Genomic DNA, 7650 nt, shown 5'->3' on the forward strand with positions numbered 1-7650 from the left:
CCTGCCTCTGTAATTGTGTCTGGGGTGTTATTGACCCGTTTGTGAATGTAGTTTCCTCTCCAGGTGTCTGGTTATGAGGCTTGCTCTCTAGCACCTGGCCAGACAGGATAAAATTCACCTCAACAAGACACAACACAAAGGGAACAAAGAACAAATGTACTCACAAAAACAATAACCCCACTATAAGTGACCACTTAAGAAAAGAGAATTAGGGGAGAGAAAAGAGAGCATAAATGATACCAAAGAGAGAGAGAAAGATAAGAGAGAAAAGAAAAAGGAAGAAAAAGGAATATATATATATATATATATATATATATATATATATATATATATATGGAAAAAACACCACAGAACCAATAGATAAAAAATAAAAATAAAAAACAAACAAACAAAAAATACAAACACCAAACTCCTGGCAAAGAGGGTGGGGCAGAATCTGCAGAGGCTGAGCTTATATATACAACATAAGGTTAAGAATTGGATGAATATGGGGAGGATCTCAGTTCAGTATACAGGAAGTAGAAAGGGGTTGGGTGGATAAGAGGAAGGAGAATTAGAAGAAAATAATAATAATAATAATAAATTTACTAAAAAATTGATTTAAAAATGGCATAAAAATAGCAAATAAAAATAAAATAGAGTGATGGAAGAATAATGTGAAAAGAAATAGAAAATAAAGCAACAAACAAAAACAGGAAAAGAAAGAAAAAAGAAGAAAAAAAGAGATTACAAAATAATATTTAAAAATTAAAAATAAAAATAAAATGAAAAAGTAAAGTGTTGTTCTTTTGGCTGGCTTAGGATCCCAGTCTTCTGTACTGTACTGTTTCTCAGGTTCCCATTGCTGGGACTGAATGTCTCTTTAGGCCAGTCCCTTTGGACTCTCAGGGACTTAGTTTTTTAAATCCTTTTAAGCATTCAGGGTGGAATCTGGGTGTGGCTGTATTGGTTGCCTGGATACTGGAAGGGATGGGCTATCTCTTCAGGACAAAATGGCTGCCTAGGTCCTGGGCTCAGGCATGACTCAGTGCCAAACTCACTGCCAGTTCTCCTGGACCCCCCTCTCTCCCCAGATTCCACAAGTCTGCACCTTCTCTCACACTCCAGCCACAGGTAAGTGTCTGTATCTGAAAGGTCCTATGCACTAGGTTCAATGAAGGAAGCCACAGGCCACAGAGGTGGGAGAGGCTACACCTCTGTGAGCTCCTCTCCTGCCAGCATTCCTCTTCAGCCTTTCCTGACTGTGGACCCATACCTAGAGTCCCCTGTGGTCCAGCAGTTCTTCGGACCTTCTTTCCACAGTCAGACACTGTGCCTGTCCCAAGAGACGAGGCTCAGTGCTTGTGCCATGTGGATTTCCTCTGACCCTCCGGGCTCAGAGGTCTGGCAGATTATCCTTCCTAGAGCCTTGATTTTACCTTTCTCCAGGGATCTTCTGCCCTTCCCGGCTGCAAACCGTCTCCCAGCTTAGTCTCCTTTGCCAATTTGGGCTGGATATTACTCGTTTCACCTGATCCCCCTATCTGCTCTGGGTCAAAGCTCAGGACATGTCCATCTATACCACCGCCATTTTGTCTCTAAGGTGATCTAGTTTTATTTTTTTACATGGATTTGTCCAATTTCCCCAACACCATTTATTGAATAGACTGTCTTTACCCCATAGTAAATTCTTGCATCCTCCATCAAATATTAATTGACCGTATAGGCTTGTGTTTATTTCTGAGCTCTCCTTTCTGTTTTATTAATCTATGTGTCTGTTTTTATGCCAGTGCCATGCATTCTTGATTACTGTGGCCTTGTATTATAGTTTGATATCAGGTAGTGTGATTCCTCCAACTTTGTTCTTCTCTCTAAACATTGCTTTGGCAATTTGAAGTCTTTTGTAGTTACATATAAATTTGGGGGGATATTTGTTCAAGAATTGTGAAATATGCCATTGGCATTGTAATATGAATTGCATTGAATCTATAGATTGCTTTGGATAGTATGGACATTTTAATGATGTTAATTCTTCCTACCCATGAATACAGTGCTTCTACTTATTTATACATTCTTAAATTTCCTTCTTCAGTGTCATATCATATTTTGAGTACAGGTCTTTTACATTGTTGGTTAAATATATTCCTTGGGATTTTATTATTTTTGAAGAAATTGTGAATGGGATTGTTTTCTTTGTTTTACTTTCTGATAGTTCATTATTAGTGCATAAAAAGGAAACTGATTTCTTGATATATACTTTGTATCCTGCTACATTCTATAATTCATTTATCAGTTCTAGTATTTTTTAAAATGTATTTTATTTATTGGTTTGATAGAGAGAGAGAACCATTGATTTGTTGTTATACTTATTTATGCATTCATTTGTTGATTCTTGTATGTGCCCTGACGGGGATCAAACCTGCAATAAGCATATCTGGATGATGCTCTAACCAACTGAGCTACCTGGCAAAGGCAAGTTCTAGTATTTTTTTTTTTGTGTGTGTGTGTGTGTGTGTGGAATCTTTAGAATTCTCTATATACAGTATTATGTCATCTGAATATAATGACAGTTTTAATTCTTCCTTTCCAATTTTGATGCTTTTTATTGCTTCTTTTTGTCTGATTAGTGGTGAAAGTGGACATTTCGGTCTTATGCCTGATCTTAAGGGGAACATTTTTAGTTTTTTCCCATTGAGTATGATATTTGCTATGATATTGTCATATATGGCCTTTATTGTGTTGAGGTATATTCCTTCTATTTCCACTATGCTGAAAACTTTTTTTTTTTTTAGAATTTTTATGAGTTTATTTGAGCCAAACTGACAACAAATTCCAGGAAGCAAAGATCTCCAAAGCTCCAAAGAGTAACAGTTTGGCAACTTCTTTTATGCATTTGAAATTAAGGAAGATTACAAAGAGGTGGGAGAGAGCAAAGTGGAGATTGGATTACAGCAGTGGTTCTCAACCTTGGCTGCATATTAGAATCACCTTGGAATCTTTTTAAAATCCTGATTTCTGCCCTGACTGGTTTGGCTCAGTGGATAGAGTGTCAGCCTGTGGACTGAAGGGTCCCAGGTTGGATTCCGGTCAAGGGCATGTACCTTGGTTGTGGGCACATCCCCAGTAGGGAGTGTGCAGGAAGCAGCTGAATCCATGTTTCTCTCTCATGGATGTTTCTAACTCTCTATCCCTCTCCTTCTCCCTTCCTCTCTGTAAAAAATCAATAAAGTATATATTAAAAAATAATAATAAAATCCTGATTTCTGGGCCTCATCCTCTGGAAATTCTGTTTCTTTGTTATGGGGTGAGGCCACAACATTAGTAACTGTCGGAAGCCGGTCCATCCTTGCTGCTTGACACAGTCGCTGCAGGGAAGAAACATCTGCATAGCATGTTTCAAGGGACCTGGTGTATATGGCATACTGTTCTTGATATGTGTGCTCCCCTTCTTGGCTATGTGTTTTAACCAAGGTCACCTCTTCGAGAAAGGTTGTTTCCCCAGGTAGGGATTTTTCCCTGAAGTTAGGGAAGGAATAAAACTCCTTAACTAAGTGCCAGGCGGGTAGTTAATCACTTTAACTACAAATAATCACGCTTAAGCTACTTAATCTTTACTCCCTGGAATGGAGATAAGAAACGCCCTAACCTTTGCAATAGAAATTGACAGGATTAAAATCAACTGGTATAAATACAGATGTAACAAGACAATAAAAGACAGAACTTGGCTGGAGATCCTAGACAGAACTTGGCTAGAGATCCTGACTAGGCCGCCAATCAACCGAATGCCGCCTCTGCGTCACTCCCTCCTCACTGACTCCGTCCACACCTTTGGGGACCCCTGGACCTGTTGGGGTTGGACCCCAACAAGTAACAAAGAAACAGAATTTCTAGAAGATGAGGCCCAGAAATCAGGATTTTAAAAAGATTCCCAGGTGATTCTAATGTGCAGCCAAGGTTGAGAACCACTGGATTATAGGATAGTGAAGATTGCTGTAGGCAGGAACAGCACCAGGTGTTAGGTCTTCCTCTGGGACCTCCCCTAAAAATTCCACCCTTAAAACCCTTAGGATGGAGGACCGAGAGTGCTCTCACTCCCTGGAGCATGGGTCCTTCGGTCGCTTAGGCTTTTATATACTAGTATATAGATTGATTTCAGAGAGTAAGGGAAGAGAGCTAGAAATATTAATGATGAGAGAGAATCATTGATCAACTGCCTCTTGCATGCCCCTTACTGGGGATCTAGCCCACAAACCAGGCATGTGACAATGACCAGAACCAAACCTGGGACCCTTCAGTTTGCAGGCTAATGCTCTACCCACCGAACAAAACCAGCTAGGGCAGGGAAGCTCTTAATAGAATATTCAGCAGCTTTCAGATCTGTGTCTCCACTGATTGATTGGTCTGAGCCAGGGCAGGAGGTCATTATTCAATGCAGCTGGTCCTGGGGTGGTGTCCCTTGTCTAGTTTTGCTACTTTTCTGGGCCTGGAGCTGAAATACAGCTGAGGCCTAAATGTTATCTCTTGCTGGGGTCTAACCTCAGCAGGTTCAGGGGTTCCCAAAGGTGTAGACGGAGTCAGCGAAGAAGGAATGACACGGAGACAGCATTCAGCCGACCAGCAGCCCAGCCAGGATCTCCAGCCAGGATCTCCAGCCAAGCTCTGTTCAGGACCTCCAGCGAAGCTCTGGTCTGAAAACTTTTATCATAAACTAGTGTCCTGGTGCACAGATATGTGCACATTGAAAGGAAATTAATTATAAGAAATATTTTAATATCGCTTTGAGTGTCTTGCTAATAAAAAGAAAACAGGATTCTACCAAGTCTCCTATCTACCTACTCCATGACTTCTGTGAGGACCAAATGAGATGAGGCATAGGAAAATGCTTCACAAACATTTGGCTAAACTGTAAAATGTTTGCACCTAGCTATAAAGCAAGTCAGGTTCCTGGGCTGAAAAACTCCAAGGAGGCTAGTCACTAGGGAGAGGAAGCCGGGCCTTGCTATGTGACATCATTACCCAGCGCCCACAGGGACCATTTCTGGGCTGGTCTATGGGCCATGTTTTGCACCATGGGGTCTTGACAGCGTTGGCTGCAATTTGATGGGGTGTTGTTCTGGGGTGGTGGTGGGGTCTGTGTCCCACTTTGGGGAAGGTGAGTGTTGGTTTGTTGGTGCCAGGTCCATGGTGCCATTTATTTTTAAAGAGCCAGTGCACACCACGGCATCTCTTATGTTGAACGTCTGCCCCCTGGTGGTCAGTGCACATCATAGCTACCAGTCACTTAGCTTTTTATATATAGACTAGAGGACCAGTGCACAAGATTTGTGCACTCAGGAGGGGATCCCTCATCCTGGCCTGCGCCCTCTTACAGTGTGGGAGCCCTCGGGGGATGTCTGACTGATGGCATAGAGCCGTGAGCCTGGCTCCTGTGTTGAGCATCTGCCCCCTGGTGGTCAGTGTGCATCATAGCAATGGGTCATTCCTCCGTTTGGTCGTTTTGCATATTAGCCTTTTATTATTTAAGATGTTAGTTCTCTATTGGAAATGTTATTTGCAAATATGCTCTTCATGTACCAGTGGAGTCCCTCAGCCTGGCCTGGGGGATTGGGCTGAAATCAGTAGTCTGACATCCCCCAAGGGATATAGTAGTGCATGAGGTGGCAGGTGAGCCTGAGCCAGGCACCATGCCACTCCCACTCATTCCAGCCCTGCTGTGCCTACCACCACTGCTGCTCAGTAGGCTCACTGCCGCTACACTGCAGTCTCTGCATAACCATCCTAGGGCGATACCGTCATGCCTGTGACCGAGAAGCAGCCACAGGCTTGTGTCCAGTCAGTCCTGATGTTGGTCCTGATTCTGGTCCCAGTCCCAGTCTGGATGGGGGAGGATCATGCAGGGGGAGTGTCCACAGGAGAGGCTCACGCCTCCACAGCTTTGCTCGCCAGCCGTGAGCCGGGCATCTGGCACCCATTGGTCAGCTGAGCGGCACTCCCTCTGTGGGAGTGCAATGACCACCAGGAGGCAACTCCTGCATTGAGTATCTGCCCCCTGGTGGTCAGTGCTCATCATAGTGATTGGTCGAACAGTCAGAGGGACACTTAGCATATTAGGCTTTTGTATATATAGATGAGTGTTGGATTTTATCAAATGATTTTCTGCTTCTATTGATATGATCATGTGATTTTTATCCTTCATTTTGTTTATGTGGTATGTCACGTTTATTGATTTGCTGATATTGTATTACCTTTGCATCCCTGAAATAACTCCCACTTGATTATGGTGTATGATTCTTTTAATAAATTGCTGGATCCAGCATGCTAATATTTTTTGAGGATTTTAGCATCTTTGTTTACCAGGGATATTGGCATATAATGTTCTTACTTTGTAGTGTCTTTATCTGATTTTGGAATTAGGATAATGCTGGCCTCATAAATAAGTTGGGGCATATTCCCTTTTCTTAAATATTTTGGAATATTTTGATAAAGATAGGTGTTAGTTATTCTTTGAATGTTTGGTAAAATTCACTGGTGAAGCTATCTGGTCCAGGACTTCCATTTGTTGGGAGTTTTTTTTTTTTTGAAGTGCTTCAATTTCATTAGTTATAATCAGTCTATTCAAATTTTCTGATTCTTCCTAATTCAGTTTTGAAAGATTGTATGTTTCTAAGAATTTATATATTTTTTCCAGGTTTTCCCATATGTTGGCATATAGTTTATCATATTATTTTCTCACAGTCCTTTATATTTCTGTCATATTAGTTGTTACTTGTTTTTCATTTCTGGTTTTATTTGGTTCTTATTTTTTTTCTTAATGACTCTTGTTAAAGTTTTGTTAATCTTGTTTATTTTTTCAAAGAGCCAGCTCTTGGTTTCATTGATCTTTTATAGTGTATTTTAACACCCTATTTCATTGATTTCTGCTCTGATCTTTATTATTTTTTTTTTCCTTCTACTCACTGTGAGCTTTGTGTATTGTTCTTTTTCTAGTTACTTTAAGTGTAAAGTTAGATTGTTTATGAGAGGTTTTTTTGTTTGTTTGTTTCTTGAGGTAGGCCCATAATGCTATGAATTTTTTTTTATGACTCCTTTCACTGTCTCACAGATTTGGGGTTACTGTTTTATCATTTTCATTGGTTTCATGGTATTATTTATTTCTCCCTTGATCTCATTGCCTACCCATTCATTGTTTAGTAACATGTTATTTAGCCTCCATATCTTTGAGTGTTTTTCAGTTTTTATCTTGTGATTGATTTCTAGTTTCATGCCATTGTCATCAGAGAAAATGCTTGATATGATTTCAATCTTCTTAAATTTGTTGAGATTTGACTTGAGTCTTAACATGTGGTCTATCCTAGAAAATGTTTCATGTGCACTTGAAAATAATGTATATTCTGCTGCTTTGGTGTAAAATGCTCTGATATAAATTAAATCCATCTGACCTAGTGTGTCATTTAAGGCCACTGTCCTCTTGTTGATACTCTGTCTGGAAGATCTAGTCATTGATGTCAATGAGGTGTTAAAAACCCCCTACTATGACTGTATTACTATCAATTAATCACTTTATGTCCATCAAGATTTGCTTAACATATGTAGGTACTCCAAAGTTGGGCACATAAATGTTTACAAGGGTTATATCTTGTTGTATTGCCCCCTTACTTATTATGTAGTGTC

The sequence above is a fragment of the Myotis daubentonii genome, chromosome X (assembly GCF_963259705.1).
Source record: "Myotis daubentonii chromosome X, mMyoDau2.1, whole genome shotgun sequence".
Taxonomy (NCBI): Eukaryota; Metazoa; Chordata; class Mammalia; order Chiroptera; family Vespertilionidae; genus Myotis; species Myotis daubentonii.